Source organism: Pongo pygmaeus, chromosome 1, assembly GCF_028885625.2.
Source record: "Pongo pygmaeus isolate AG05252 chromosome 1, NHGRI_mPonPyg2-v2.0_pri, whole genome shotgun sequence".
Lineage (NCBI taxonomy): Eukaryota > Metazoa > Chordata > Mammalia > Primates > Hominidae > Pongo > Pongo pygmaeus.
The window spans coordinates 100,953,554-100,970,681 of NC_072373.2; the positions used below are offsets into that span (position 1 = coordinate 100,953,554).

Sequence of the window (17,128 nt, forward strand, 5' to 3'; positions counted from 1 at the left end):
CTGCTACTTCTCATCATAGTATTTGAACTTAACACATACCAGTGACATTCTGTGATTGTCATCTTGTCCCCACCTTGGTTTTTAGTTTAGATCCACAATTAAATATATTAATGCTCATGAGCTATTCAAAAGTGAATGTCACAGTCATCACTTGCTGAGTGGTACTCATCCTTAACAGAGTCCTCCTGAGGGAATTGGGTCTCACTGAGTTTACCATGTTTAATAATCTTTTCTCACGGTCTTAAAACATGGATCACATTACTGGATGTAAGGTGCTTGCCCAAAATGATTTTTCTTGAGTTTTTAGGAAACATTGTCTTCCTTGGGGGACATACATGGTGTATGTTCTCATTGTGGGATTCTATTTTGTTCTACCAGGAACTCTAATTTCTGCCAGTTACTTCATTCATTTGTTCTCTTCACCACGAGTCTCCAGAGGATACTTCCATGGTCCACTCCTCCCCATCTCCCAGCAGTTCTGCATTTCCAAGATTGGCACTTCTGGTCCTCTGCATGGTGAAGCCCCTGCCTTTCAATTCCCCAGTAGCCAGTGCTTTAATCCACCAGGTCTCAGGCATGATGTGTGTTTCTCCACACTTGCTTCTGAGGATAGTCTTACCTGTATTCTGTCATTAACAGGCCCTCACTGCTGTCCTGGCCTCCATTTGCATAGTGTTTTCTGCTCCCTCTGCTGTTGTGTGGCTCCCAGACCTGGCTAAATAAAGTCACCTGAGAGCCACAGTGTTCCCTAACCTTAGTGTGTAGAGGCAGGATTATGGATGGAATTTTTGACTCTCTAAGTTAACCTCTAGGGCTTTGAAGTGTATGTTGAGAAATTCAGCTGTTATCATCCTAGGTGGACTTACTCTCTCCCATCCTCCTACTTCAAATGCAGAACTTCAATTGTGCACAAAAGAAGACTGAATCGTATAATAGAACACACCCTTATTCATTGGCTGGCTTCACCAATCATCTCATGGCTGAACTTTTAAAAATACAATCTTAGCCACATACCTATGAAATGTATATGTGTGTGTGTATATATATATGAATTTGCTTCTGAGATTATGGAGGCTGAAATTCCAAAGATGCAAGGAAAGCTGGATACCCAGGAAAGCATTTGTTTTCCATTAGGCCTCTTAATTCTCTCCTGGCATTTGACTGATTGTATGAGTCCCACCCCCATTAAGGAGGGTAATCTGCTTCACTTATTCTGCCCATCCCAATGTTAATTGTATCCGAAACACTCTCTGGAACACAACCAGAATCATGTTTGGCCAAATGTCCCGGTACCATGGTGCTCAGTCACAGTGACAAGTACCAGTAACTATCACACATGCCCTTTGTCATATTTGTGATTTCCACTGTTTTTCTCCCAATCTGCAGCTTATATTTGTTCTCTTATTACTGTCTTGTGTTGAGCAAAAACTTTTAATTTTTATAAAGTTGAAGTTATCAATGTTTTCTTTAATGGTTTGTGTTTATTGATAACAAAGAACACTTTTGCCTCTGTGTCATGAAGATTTTCTTATATTTTCTGCTATACTTTTTCTAGTTTTCTAGTTTATATTTAGTTGCATAATCCATTTTGAGTTAGTTTTTGAGTTAGTATTGAGGTTCAGGTGAATTTTTTTCCTTTGGGGATATGCATGTCCAGTTGTTTCTACACAATTTGTTGACAAGAGAATGCCTTCTCCACTGAATCATATTTGGACATTTGTCAATCCATTGGGTGGTTGAGACTGGTGAGAGGACTGTCCTGGTGTTTTGACAGAATGACAGGGCATGAAGTAGGGTGGTTCTTATGGGAAAAATTAAGGAAGACACATTTTTGTATGAAGCATAGGAAAGCCCCAAGCAAAATTGAGGTGCCCTCTACCAGCATGTTGTAGCACACTCATCTCTGCCCTCTCTACCTGTCCTGTCGCAAAAGCTTGGGTGTGCATAGACACTGAGGTCAAGTGGTGTCTTTGGGCACTTTTGAGCATTGACACCAAAGCTGCAGCATCAAATCTTAGAATATCAAGCAGCCAGGTGGATCACCTGAGGTCAGGAGTTCATGACCAGCCTTACTAGCATGGTGAAACCCCATCTCTACTAAATCAAAAAAATTAGCCGGACATGATGGAGTGTGCCTGTAATCTGAGCTACTTGGGAGGCTGAGACAGGTAAATCGCTTGTGTACCTGGGAGGCAGAGGTTGCAGTGAGCCAAGATCACACCATTGCACTCCAGCCTGGGCAATGAGAGTGAAACTCCATTCCCCCCACCAAAAAAAAATAAACAAAAATAAAAGAATATCAAGCAGCCAAAGAAGCAGGAAAACATAACACATAATGAAGAATCTAATAATCTAGTTGAAATTGACACATGTTGGAAATAGAAGAAAAGGACATTAGAGCAGTTAGTATAATTATATTTTAATTAAATGGAGCAGTTGAAGATTTTTTAAATATCAAATTCTGTGGATAAAAACCATGATTTACAGTCTGAAATGGAAGAAGGCACTGGATTAAACATTGCAGAAGAGAAGATTATTGAACTAGATGGAATAGAAGTTGAAACTAACATAAATGAAACACACTGTAACAAATGACTTGAAAACATAAAAAGACCATCAGCATAAAAACGTTAAACATCCTAGTGTAAGGCTAAATTGAATCCCTGAAGGGCGTGTAGTGGAGAAGAGAAACAAAGATATTTAAAACATACTGGATGAAAGATTTAGAAGCTCCATGGAAACTACAAACTTCAAATATTACAGAAATACGATTATTCTAAGAAGAAGAAACATGAAGAAAACTTCACAAAGGAACACCTTAATCAAATCCATCAAAACAGTGATGAAAAGGAAATCTTAAAAGGAATAAAAGGGGAAAGAACATGTTACATACAGAGCACTAAATATAAGGATGACATAAGATTTCTCATAGGAAACTTTACAAACAAGAAGTTTGCAATAAAGTACTTAAAAAAAGAAAAAACTGAAGTCTACAATTCTACACCTGGCCAAATTATCTTTCAAAAATAAACATGAGAAAACATATTTTTGAACAGAAAACAAAATGATCTCAATTTGCAGATGGTGTGATCCTATGTATAGAAAATCCCAAATAATACATACAAATGCAAACACACATACATGCACACAGAGACCACACACACACACACACACACACACACACACTACCAGAATTAGCAAGTGAATTCAGCAAACTTTCAGCAAACAATCAGTTGTGTTAGCAATGAACAATCTGAGAAGAAAATTGACACAATTACTTCATTTATAATAGCACCTGTAAGGATAATATGCCTGGGAATAATTTTTTTCAAGGAGGTGCAGTACTTGTACACAGACAGCTACAGAACATTGCTCATGGAGATTAAGGAAGAGCTAAATAAATGGAAAGATATCTTGTGTCCATTGGTTGGAAGTTGTAACATGGTTAAGATAAAAATACAATGAATAGCAATCCACAGATTCAATACAATCCTATCAAAAAGTAGCCTTTTTTACAGGAATGCCTAAGAAGAACTTCATATTCTTAAAAAATAGCAAGTGTCCCCCCAAAACAAAAGCAATCTTGAAATGTAAGAAGGAGCATTCTCTATTCCAAAGGTCTTTAAGTGCTCTCAACAATACTTGCTAGTCTTCAATATATAGGCTTTCACATCTTTTTTTTTCTTCTTTTGTTTCTAGACACGATCTTACTCAGGCTGGAGTACAGTGGCACAATCACAGCTCACTGTAGCATGGAATTCTCAGGACTATGACATCCTAGGGCCTCATCCACTGAGTTCCTGGGACTACAGGCTCATACCACCACAGCGGGATAATTTTTCTGATTTTCAATACAGATGAGTTCTCACTATGTTGCCTAGGCTAGTTTCAAGCTTCTGAGCTCAAGTGACCCTCCTGCCACAGCCTTCCAAAGTGTTGGGATTTGAAGCCAAGCCTGGCTGGCTTTCACATCTTTCCTATGTAGTTTATATTTCTTGATGCTATTGAGAGCCTGGCTGGCTTTCACATCTTTGCTATATAGTTTATATTTCTTGATGTTATTGTAAATGTGTATTAAAGGAATCTTTTTAAAATTTTGTATTAAAATTATATATTTAAGGAATTACATATATATATTTAAGGAATACAACCTGAGGACATATACATGTACACATACATATACATATACATAATGAACTAATGCATACTAGGTGAGGGGCTGTCTTGTGAGCAAACCCAAGGTCCCTGGCTCATGAAGCCTTTGTCTAGAAGGATGGAGGGATCAGCAAGATGGGCACACGGCAGGTTCTGTCTTTGTTGCGGGCATCTGCCCACTCGGGTCTTTGGTAATACTAACCAGGCTTCACGATGGGCGAGGTGAGCTAGGAATGGGAAAGTGGATGACCTCAGATCCAGAGACTGCAGTTGTCACCTGGGAACCTGGCGTATGCGTGGAGGAGTCTCCCACTGATTTGGCCCTGGGTCAATGCCCAAACATTCACAAGGACAGGACTCTCAGCCTCAATATTTTAGGAGCCCCCAGTCTTCTAAAGAGGGTTTGTGGTGGGGAAGAGTGTTCAACAAAACAGAAGAGTTATGGGTACTCTAGCCTGGCAACAGAGAATACTTCCTTATGCTACTAAATGGCAATATTTGACAATTATGGATGACACAATTGAGAAGCAGCTTTCACTGTTTAATAAGCAGTGTCTCTAGAACACTAGGTTAGTGCTGTCAGATGTTGACTGAAAAGTCAGTGGTTTGAGCCTATCCAGTCACATTAATGTTTCTAGCTGACATGACCTTCCATCTGAAGAATCTCTTCCTTGGACCAAATATCTCTTAAATCTTCTCTTCTTCTTGTCTCTTGTCTATTTTCCAAGGCTCCTTTTTGTTGCTTGAGGCAAAAAAAGTCCATTTTTAAACCACACCCAACAAACATCTACCCTTACTTATCCTGGTTTTTAGCGTTTTGAGTTTGTTTGTTTTCTCAGCTTCTCATATTTGGAATACTGGAAATTCCTAAAGTGGAAAATGATGGAACCTGAATCACAACTATGGTGAAGCCACAGGCTCTGGGTGAAAAACCTAATCTGCCAGGGTTTGAAGTTAAACACATTAATTTTCTATGCCTCCATTTCTGTCAAATTTGCTGTCCAATAGGCTAAATCAGAACACTGAGGTTGTTCAAAGTTTAAATGAGCGTGGAGCCAATGCTTGTCACGTAGTAATTGGTCAACACGCTTGAGCTCCTATCAGCGTCATGGCCTCCAGCATTTCCATCAGGCTTAGATCTTTGAAATGTCCTTCTTGATATGAATGGATCATTCTTCAAACATTCTCTAACCGGTGGCCATGAAATTGCTCCAATGTGTATTATTACAAATACAACTGCAGGGACCAGACTGACACATGTATCTGTCATGCATCGCTTGTCTATTTCTCCGTAGACACCTGGAGATGGAACTGTCAGACCAAAGTATTTATGCATTTCTGATTTTGCTAATTTCTGTCTAAATTACTGTGAAAAGAAGATATAACAAGTCATACTTTTAACATTTTATGAGAATTCTTTTCTTCTCCATCTTCTGGCCAAAACTGGGAAGTATTTGCCTACCATTTCCTCTGAACTTACTTTGCCAACATTTCTGTAGTCATACAGTGGGATCACATTGTATGCATGACATCAAACTCAAATCCTTAAATGAAAAGAGGGATTAATATGACTGTATAAAAATTTATATTCAAAATAAAAAGAATGCAAATATATATGTGTATGTATATATATATACACATACATAGATGAGAAAGGAATTTTTTTATTTGGATACTTTATCAAAGTTATTTATACTTGAAAATTTGTTTAGTACAACAGTAGTCCCTTTGTGTACTCCCAGAGTTTCATCACATAGAAGCAATTATTTAGTTATTTATCTCCTTATGTTTAAATATATATTATTACTTTTTGATTTTCAAGTTTAGGCACTATCTCTCCTTCACATACTTACTCATCACCACCACCCCCAAACATGCCTCTCACTACCTTACCCTCTAGCGTGCTTATGTCCTAGTTTGCTGGGTCAATTACTACATTGTTATAACTTGTATATGTTATTCAGAGTTCAGTCACATTGGATATACATAGCAGGAATGAAAGGCCAGTATCTTCAGGGACTCTCTCTCAAGTGGATAAGCTTCAGAGATTTTTGTAATCTTTGGTCACTCTCCCCATCTTTTCCCTATTCCAGGTAAGTACTGGATCTGATGGGCCCAGCTTAGGTCAGGCACTCTCTCCTTGAACAGGGGAGAGTGGGATATCTTCATGTGTAGTACCAGGAAAACATTGTCCAAAGAGGGAAAGGTAGTTCTAAGACAGAAAAGTCAATCTGGGATATGGGTAGGCAAAACAAGGACAGGCAAAACAAGGACAGGCAAAACAAACAAACAAACATGTCTGTTCTGTGAGGGGAGCATGCAGTAGAGGGTGGATTCAGAGTGGGAGGGGAGAGTTTTGAGAGATGTGGGCCATGGATATCCCTCTGTGGGCTGAAGCCACACAAGACTCTTCGGGTCTCTCAGGGGCAGGGAGCTGAGGAGAATCTGCCCTCCCCAACCTGTGAGACTGGTGAGGGGACTGTCCTGGTCACCAGACAGAAATGGAGTCTGGGCCAGGGCAGTTCTTGTGGGAAAGAAAGAACAGGACATCTTCTCCTTAAGGTAAGGTCCTGAGTCAGGTCTTGGTAGGGAGGGAGGTTACCTTGGGCATTGGCACCTGAAGATGGTTGGCTAGATGAGGGCACTGAAATCTATGTCCTATAAACTTGTAGTTCTAGTAAAAGAATAGCTGCAGTAAAGGGTCTTTAGGAAGAGGAAGTGGAAGACCTGATTTGGGTTGGGGGCTCCAAGAAGAATGTCTGCCTTGCTGTGCAGAAGCCTTCTGCATAACCTCCCTGGTCCCCTTGCTTAGCCTCCTGGACAGACCCCTGTGAGCCCTGGAAGTGCACAGTGAGCTCAGCCAAGGCATCTCTAGCTGGGACTCATCCCTGGGTGTTTCTGTGGCCTTGGGTGCCCTGGCCTCCTCCAGGTCCTGTCTTGCAGGCAATCATCCTGCAAGGGAAGGGGGAAAGGAGGCTACTAGACAGTTAACACTGAGCAGCTTCACAAGGTCCTGACTTAGCTCCTAGTCACTTGCAAACCTATATACCCCCATCTCATCCCCCAAATGATGAAAAGAAACTTTGCCAGGACTCATGCTAGAAAAATAGGGTGGGACTGTTCCGTAAAGCCAAGTTCTTGGGATATAAATAAAAGATGGAAACCACCTGCTGGAAGGTGCCACAGTGGGAACCTTGGGGGCAGGGAGCAGTCACTGAACTGTCAGGGTGAATCCTGGCTCCTGGCCCTCACACACCCTTTCTCCCCCTCCCGCCTTCTCTCCTCCCTTCTGTCTGCTTTTTCCCCTCTCTCCCCTGCATCCCTCAGGTACCTTCCATGGGCCCTAACCCCTCCTTTTCAGAGGCTCCAAAGTGAGACCTCAAAACACTTGGTAACCTTGGACATTTCCAAAACTGGAGAGACTTGGCCACACCATTTGTATGAGCTAGGAAGGTCCTCCAGAGTTCTTGTCTAAATTTTTCTGTTGATGAGAAGAGAACAAAAGAGTTTCCATCTGATCTGGTCCTGAGGCAACTTCTCCTTGGAGCAGAGTCTGGGCAGGAAGAAGGGGGTTGCCCAGGGCCCCAGACTTGCCCCTTACAGCTGCTTTCCTCCTCCCCCCTTCACTGTGGGAGAGCTGGCCAGGGATGAGGAACCTCTGTTCTCCACAGATGCCAGGATTCCAGGCTCAAATCTAAATGTTGACTGATTTAGGAGGCTAAGGGAGGCAATTCCTTGGAGAGAGGTGTCAGGAGTTCAGACAAGAGCAGCATCTAGTTGCCATCCACAGAGACCCCAAGACAGGAATCCACTGGTAACTGGTTGGAGGGGATCCCATGAAAATAAAAAGCAACGTGCGCATTAGAACTGGACCCAATATCAGGAGATTAAAAACTGCACCATCCTATGGGATGAAGGAATTAGGGAATCCTGGAAGTAAAGTTTTTCATGTAGGTAATTTCTTCCAAAGAGACACAGGGCAGTGGCCCAGTGACATGAGTAAAAGAAAACTCGGGGTGTAGGATTGAGGGGAGGCAGCCTTTTTAGTGGAGGAGACCTCTGACCTGGAGGCCCAGGGTCACCCTGAGAGGGGAGGGTTCTTGCTGGGTCACTGGGTCCAGGACTCCAATTGCATATAGCCAGTCACCTGGAGGGTCCACGACCACGATTGGGGCAATTTCCCCCATTCCACTTAGGGAGCAATAGAGAGGAACCTCACTGGAATTATACGGAAAGGTCCCACTGAGACTTGAACTCTGATCACTGTATTCAGAGTCCAAAGCCCTCACCATTACACCATGGAACATCACACTAGCTTATAACTGGAGGTAACTAAGTTCACACTTAGCAGCCATAGTTCTCATGCACCTATGTTAAGGCATTTCTTCTGATCCCTCAAGCAGCACCAAGGAAGGTGGACCTGAGAGACAGGAGTCGTCCTCTTTCTTTCTCTCTGCCCTCTCCTTTGATCAAGTTTTATCATTTCATTTGCACCTCAGAAAATGAGGCAAAATCCAGTTTGGGCTTAGGGCCAGAGAAGAGCCCTTTGAGGCCTCCCTCCTGGAAAACATACTCTCTCAGTTTACCAGCATTTCCTGTACAAAGGGGAAATTTCTGCAAACTGTAGTGTTATATTCTTTTTACCTTCCCTCTTTTCCCTTTATCCAGGGAGGCCAGATGACTGTCAGAACAGGACTTGGGACTTCCTGGGTGCCTTGCCACCTTCCTCCATGTAACAAATAATGGCTGACACCAAGCAAGTGGGATTGGGAGGCAGGGAGTCTTTTATTTTCTTCTTCATATATTTCTATGCCTTTTTTCAGTCGGTATTGCCAAGATTTTCTCACCAGAAATGGAGATTTGTTGGATTTAAAATACAAAGAAATCAGTCATAATTTACATTTCTATAAAACACTCAAACCAGGCCACACACCCCTGCTGTGACTCAAAATCAACCACATACTGTCGAGGTCAGGAGGCAGGGCCCTGACACTTAAGCACAGTGTGTTTTCTCAGAATTGGCCAAGTTGACACCATTCCAATTTCTCAACATACCACAACCCATAAATTGCAGTTTTTAAAAGGGCACATGTATTTTTACCAAAACCCCAGGGGTTCAGTGTAGGTCCTGCTGCTCAGCACACAGAAAGCCAATCATTGAGACATTGAGTATTGCTGAGGAAGAAGGCTTTAATCAGGTGCTGCAGCTGAGGAGATGGGAGATTAGTCTCAAATCTATCTCCCTGATCGACTAAAGTTAGGGGTTTATATAGCAGGGAAGAAATGTAACTGTGTGTGGGAAAAGAGGAACTAGGGAGTGGTGAGGAAGCACTCATGATGAGTGAGGGTTCTGACATCTCATTGTCTAGAGGCTGTGATCAGCTGAGTTTCAGGTCTATGATGCTTTCTGAGAGGCCTGAGAGTCCTTTCCTGAGGAAGAAACTCAGATGAAACAAATATAGGTTTGTTTTAATGAATGGCTTGACCTCAGGAGTTTGAAACCAGCCTGAGCAATATGGTGAAACCCTGTCTCTACCAAAAATACAAAAAAAAAAAAAAAAAGAGGGTTGCTTCCAAGATGGCCGAATAGGAACAGCTCCAGTCTGCAGCTTCCAGTGAGAGTGAGGCTGAAGACGGGTGATTTCTGCATTTCCAACTGAGGTACCTGGTTCATCTCATTGGGACTGGTTGGACAGTGGGTGCAGCCCATGGAGGACAAACCAAGGTGGGGCATTGCCTCACCTGGGAAGCACAAGGCGTTGGCAGATTTCTTTTTCCTAGCCAAAGGAAACTGTGAGTGACTGTACCTGGAGAAGCCATACATTTCTGACCAAATACTGTGCATTTTCCACTGTCTTCACAACTGACAGACCAGGAGATTTCCTCCTCTGCCTGGCTCAGTGGGTCCTGCACCCATGAGGCCTTGCTTACTGCTAGTGCTGCAGTCTGAGATCAACCTGATACACTGAAGCACGGCAGGGGGAGGGGGTTCTGCCACTGCTGAGGCTTGAGTAGGTGGTTGTATGGTCACAGTGTAAACAAAGGGGTAGGGAAGCTTGAAATGGGCAGAGCCCACCACAGCTCAGCAAGGCATACTGCCTTTCTAGATTCCACCTCTGGGGGCAAAGTACCTCTGAATAAAAAGCAGCAGACAGCTTCTGCAGACTTAAACGTCCCTTCCTGACAGTTCTGAAGAGAGCAGTGGTTATCCTAGCATGGCATTCGAGCTCTGATAACAGACAGACAGCCTCCTCAAGTGGGTCCCTGACTTCCATATAGCCTGACTGGGAGACGCCTCCCAGTAGGGGCCAACAGACACCTCACACAGGTGGGTGTCCCTCTGAGATCTTCCAGAGGAAGGATCAGGCAGCAATATTTGCTATTCTGCAGCCTCAGCTGGTGACACCCAGGCAAACATGGTCTGGAGTGGACCTACAGCAAACTCCAACAGACCTGCAGCTGAGAGTCCTGCCTGTTAGAAGGAAAATTAACCAATAGAAAAGAATAGCATCAACATCAACAAAAAGGACATCCACACCAAAACCCCATCCATAGGTCACCAACATCAAAGACCAAAGTAGTAGATAAAACCACAAAGATGCAGAGAAACCAGAGCAGAAAGGCTGAAAATTCCAAAAATCAGAATGCCTTTTCTCCTCCAAAGGAACACAAATCCTCACCAACAAGGGAACAAAACTGGATGGAGAATGAGTTTGACAACATAACAGAAGTAGGCTTCAGAAGGTCGGTAATAACAAACTTCTCTGGGCTAAAGGAGCATGTTCTAATCTATTGCAAGGAAGCTGAAAACATTGAAAGAAGGTTAGATGAATGGCTAACTAGAATAAGCAGTGTAGAGAAGAGCTTAAATGACCTGAAGGAGCTGAAAACCACAGTATGAGAACCTCGTGAAGCATACACAAATTTCAATAGCCAATTGGATCAAGCAAAATAAAGGATATCAGTGATTGAAGACCAAATTAATGAAATAAAGCAAGAAGACAAGATTTGAGAAAAAAGAGTACAAAGAAATGAACAAAGCCTCCAAGAAATATGGACTATGTGAAAAGACCAAATCTACATTTGATTTGTGTATCTGAAAGTGATGGGGAGAATGGAACCAAGTTAGAAAACACTCTTCAGGATATTATTCAGGAGAACGTCCCAAACCTAGCAAGGCAGGCCAACATTCAAATCCAGGAAATACAGAGAACACCACAAAGATACTCATTGACAAAAGCAACCCCAAGACACATAATTGTCAGATTCACCAAAGTTGAAACAAAGGAAAAAATGTTAAGGGCAGCCAGAGAGAAATGTAGGGTTACCCACAAAGGGAAGCTCATCAGACTAACAGTGGATCTCTCAGCAGAAACTGTACAAGCCAGAAGAGAGTGGGGGCCAATATTCAACATTCTTAAAGAAAAGAATTTCCAACCCAGAATTTCATATCCAGCCAAACAAAGCTTCATAAGTGAAGGAGAAATAAAATACTTACAGACAAGCAAATGCTGAGAGATTTTGTCACCATCAGGCCTGCCTTACAAGAGCTCCTGAAGGGAGCACTAAACATGGAAAGGAACAACCAGTACCAGCCACTGCAAAAACATGCCAAATTGTAAAGACCATCTACGCTATGAAGAAACTGCATCAACTAATGGGTGAAATAACCAGCTAGCATCATAATGACAGGATCAAATTCACCCATAACAATATTAACCTGAAATGTAAATAGGCTAAATGCCCCAATTAAAAGACACAGACTGGCAAATTGGATAGAGTCAAAACCCATCAGTGTGCTGTATTCAGGAGACCCATCTCACGTGCAAAGACACACATAGGCTCAAAATAAAGGGATGGAGGAAGATCTACCAAGCAAATGGAAAGCAAAAAAAAGCAGGGGTTGCAATCCTGGTCTCTGATAAAATAGACTTTAAAAAACAAAGCTCAAAAGAGACAAAGAAGGCCATTACATAATGGTAAAGGGATAAATTCGGCAAGAAGAGCTAACTATCCTAAATATTTATGCACGCAATACAGGAGCACCCAGATTCATAAAGCAAGTTCTTAGAGACCTAAAAAGAGACTTAGACTCCCACACAATCATAATGGGAGATTTTAACATGCCACTGTTAATATTAGACAGATCAACAAGACAGAATCTTAACAAGGATATCCAGGACTTGAACTCAGCTCTGGACCAAGTGGACCTAATAGACATCTACAGAACTCTCCACCCCAAATCAGCAGAATATAAATTCTTCTCAGCACCACATCACATTTATTCTAAAATTGACCACATAATTGGAAGTAAAACACTCCTCAGTGAATGTAAAAGAATAGAAATCACAACAATCTGTCTCTCAGACCACAGCACAATAAAATTAGAACTCAGGATTAAGAAACTCCCTCAAAACTGCACAACTACATGGAAACAGAACAACCTACTCCTGAATGACTACTGGGTAAATAGCGAAATGAAGGGAGAAATAAAGATGTTCTTCGGAACCAATGAGAACAAAGACACAACATACCAGAATCTGTGGGACACATTTGAAGCAGTGTGTAGAGGGAAATTTATAGCACTAAATGCCCCCAGGAGAAAGCAGGAAAGACCTAAAATCAGCACACTGACATCACAATTAAAAGAACTAGAGAAGCAAGAGCAAACACTTTCAAAACTAGCAGAAAACAAGAAATAACTAAGGTCAGAGCAGAACTGAAGGAGACAGAGACACAAAAAACCCTTCAAAAAAATCAATGAATCCAGGAGCTGGTTTTTTGAAAAGATCAACAAAATAGACCCCTAGAAAGATTCATAAAGAGAAAAGAGACAAGAATCAAATAGACACAATAAAAAATGAAAAAGGGGATATCACCACCGATCCCACAGAAATACAAACTACCATCAGAGAATACTATAAACACCTCTATGCAAATAAACTAGAAAACCTAGAAGAAATGGATAAATTCCTGGGCTCGTACACTCTCACAAGACTAAACCAGGAAGAACTCAAATCCTGGAATAGACCAATAACAGGTTCTGAAATTGAGGCAATAATTAATAGCCTACCAAGCAAAAACATTCCAGGACCAGATAGATTCCCAGCCAAATTCTACCAGAGGTACAAAGAGGAGCTGGAACCATTCCTTCTGAAACTATTCCAATCAACAGAAAAAGAAGGAATCCTCCCTAACTCATTTTATGAGGCCAGCATCATCCTGATACCAAAGCCTGGCAGAGACAAAACAAAAAAAGATAATTTTAGGCCAATATCCCTAATGAACATCGATGTGAAAATCCTCAATAAAATACTGGCAAACTGAATCCAGCAGCACTTCAAAAAGCTTATCCACCATTATCAAGTCGGCTTCCTCCCTGGGATGCAAGGCTGGTTCAACATACACAAATCAATAAACGTAATCCATCACATAAACAGAACCAATGACAAAAACTACATGATTATCTCAAATGATGCAGAAAAGGCCTTCAACAAAATTCAACAGCCTTTCTTGCTAAAAACTCTCAATAAACTAGGTATTGATTGAATATATCTGAAAATAATAAGAGCTATTTATGACAAACCCACAGCCAATATCATACTGAGTGGGCAAAAACTGGATGCATTCCCTTTGAAAACCAGCACAAGACAAAAATGCCCTCTCTCACCACTCCTATTCAATGTAGTATTGGAAGTTCTGGCCAGGCCAATCAGGCAAGAGAAAGAAATAAAGGGTATTCAATTAGGAAAAGAGGAAGCCAAACTGTCTCTGTTTGCACATGACATGATTGTGTATTTAGAAAACCCCATCATCTCAGCCCAAAATCTCCTTAAGCTGATAAGCAACTTCAGCAAAATCTCAGGATACAAAAATCAATGTGCAAAAATTACAAGCATTCATATACATCAAGAACAGAGAAACAGAGAGCCAAATCATGAGTGAACTCCCATTCACAATTGCTTCAAAGAGAATAAAATATCTAGAAATCCAACTTACAATGGATGTGAAGGACGTCTTCAAGGAGAACTACAAACCACTGCTCAACGAAATAAAAGAGGACACAAACAAATGGAAGAACATTCCATGCTCATGGATAGGAAGAATCAATATCGTGAAAATGGCCATACCACCCAAGGTAATTTATAGATTCATTGCTATCCCCATCAAGCTACTGATGACTTTCTTCACAGAATTGGAAAAAAAACTACTTTAAACTTCATATGGAGCCAAAAAATAGCTCCCATAGCCAAGACAATCGTAAGCCAATAGAACAAAGCTGGAGGCATCATGCTACCTGACTTCAAACTCTACTACAAGGCTACAGTAACCAAAACAGCATGGTACTGGTACCAAAACAGAGATATAGACCAATGGAACAGAACAGAGTCCTCAGAAATAACAGCACCCATCTACAACCATCTGATCTTTGACAAACCTGACAAAAACAAGCAATGGGGAAAGGATTCCCTATTTAATGAATGGTGCTGGGGAAACTGGCTAGCTATATGTAGAAAGCTGAAACTGGATACCTTCCTTACACCTTACACAAAAATTAACTGAAGATGGATTAAAGACTTAAATGTAAGATGTAACACCATAAAAACCCTAGAAGAAAACCTAGGCAATACCATTCAGGACACAGGCATGGGCCAAGGCTTCATGATTAAAACACCAAAAGCAATGGCAACAAAAGTCAAAATAGACAAATGGGATCCAATTAAACTAAAGAGATTCTGCACAGCAAAAGAAACTATCATCAGACTGAACAGGCAACCTACAGAATGGGAGAAAATGTTTGCAATCTATCCATCTGACAAAGGGCTAATATCCAGAATCTACAAAGAACTTAAACAAATTTACAAGAAAAAAAAACCCCATCAAAAAGTGGGCAAAGGATATGAACAGACACTTCTCGAAAGAAGACATTTATGCAGCCAACGGACATATGAAAAAATGCTCATCATCACTGGTCATCTGAGAAATGCAAATCAAAACCACAATGAGATACCACTCATGCCAGTTAGAATGATGATCATTAAAAAGTCAGGAAACAACAGATGCTGGAGAGGATGTGGAGAAATTGGAATGCTTTTACACTGTTGGTAGGAGTATAAATTAGTTCAACCATTGTGGAAGACAGTATGGTGATTCCTCAAGGGCCTAGAACTAGAAATACCATTTGATCCACCAGCAATCCCATTACTGGGTATATACCCTAAAGATTATAAACCATGCTACTATAAAGACACATGCACACCTATGTTCATTGTGGCACTATTCACAAAGCAAAGACTTGGAACCAACCAAAATGTCCATCAATAATAGACTAGATAAAGAAAATGTGGCACATATACACCAAGGAATACTATGCAGCCATAAAAAGGATGAGTTCATGTCCTTTGCAGGGACATGGATGAAGCTGGAAACCATCACTCTCAGGAAAATATCAGAAGGGCAGCAAACCAAACTCCGCATGTTCTCACTCTTAAGTGGGAGTTGACCAATGAGAACACATGGACACAGGGAGGGGAACATCACACAGTGGGGCCTGTTGTGGGGTGTGGGGCTGGGGGGGAGAGAAAGCATTAGCAGAAACACCTACTGTAAATGACGAGTTGATGTGTGCAGCAAACCAACATGGCACATGTATACCTATGTAACAAACCTGCACATCGTGCACATGTACCCTAGAACTTAAAGTATTTTTTTGAAAAGATTATTTCTTTGAGTAAGGGTTCTACTCTTTGCTCCTTCTCAACCCTCTCTTTAAGGCCAATGAATCTTTGATTTTCTCTTTTGAGGCCCTCTTCTAGATCTCTTAAGCATTCTGTGTTCCTTCTCATTCTTTTCTTTTTCCTCCTCTGACTGTATTTTCAAATAGCTTGTTTTCATGCTCACTAATTCTTTCTTCTGCTTGATCAGTTCTACTGAGACCCACTAACGCATTTTCCAGCTCCAGGATTTGTTTGATTTTTTTCTATTACTTCAGTATCCTTGTTAAATTTCTGACATATTTCTGAATTGTTTCTCTGTGTTTTCTTGAAGTTCATTGAGCTTTCTCAAAATAGCTATTCTGAATTCCCTGAGAGGTTACACATCTCCATCTCTCCAGGGTTGGTCACTGGGTGCCTTTCTTGGTCCATTTGTTGAGGTCATATTGACTTAAATGTTATTGATACTGTAGATGTTGGTCAATACCTGGGCATTGAAGAATATGGTATTTATTCCAGCCTTTGCAGTCAGGTCTTGTTTGTACCTGTCCTTCAGAGGACCTTCCAGGAATTCAAAGTGGGCTGATGAGTTCCCTAAGCTGGTGATCACTGCAGCCACTCTTGTACTACAGGGCACCCTAAGCCCAGGTACACTGCAATTCTTATAGATTCCTAGGTCCCCAGCCCTGTGGACTTGGGGAAGTTCAGGGATTGTTCTCTACATTCCCAGGTAAAGCCTCTAGCTTACTTCCCTTTCTTTCCCCCAAGCAAAAGGAATCCCTCTTCAGGCTGCACTGCCTGGAGTGTGGGGAGGGGTGATACAGGCATTCCCATAGCTGCTGCCCTGCTGCCCTCATTCTGGCTTACACCTCAAGTCCAGGGTCTTCCAGACCTATGCAGCATCGGGACTTGCCCAAGGAGTGTGGCCACTATGTGTCCGGAATTGGTGGGTTCTTGGTCTCACTGACTTCAAGAATGAAGCCACGGACCCTCACAGTGGGTATTACAGTTCTTAAAGGTGGCATGTCCAGAGTTTGTTCCTTCTGATGTTCAGATGTGTTCGGGGTTTCTTCCTTCTGGTGGGTTGGTGGTCTCGCTGGCTCAGGAGTGAAGCTGCAGACCTTTGCAGTGAGTGTCACAGCTCATAAAGGCAGTGTGGACCCAAAGAGTGTGCAGCAGCTACATTTATTGCAAAGAGCAAAAGAACAAACCTTCCACAGTGTGGAAGGGGACCCGAGCCAGTTGCTGCTGCTGGCTGG

At 41.8% G+C, this 17,128-nt stretch overlaps 1 pseudogene; it reads right to left on the bottom strand.

Moving 5' to 3' along the window:
• Positions 1-2,650: 2,650 nt before the first annotated feature.
• LOC129028576 (myomegalin-like) overlaps positions 2,651-17,128 on the bottom strand; it is a 55,220-nt pseudogene continuing 40,742 nt past the window's right edge.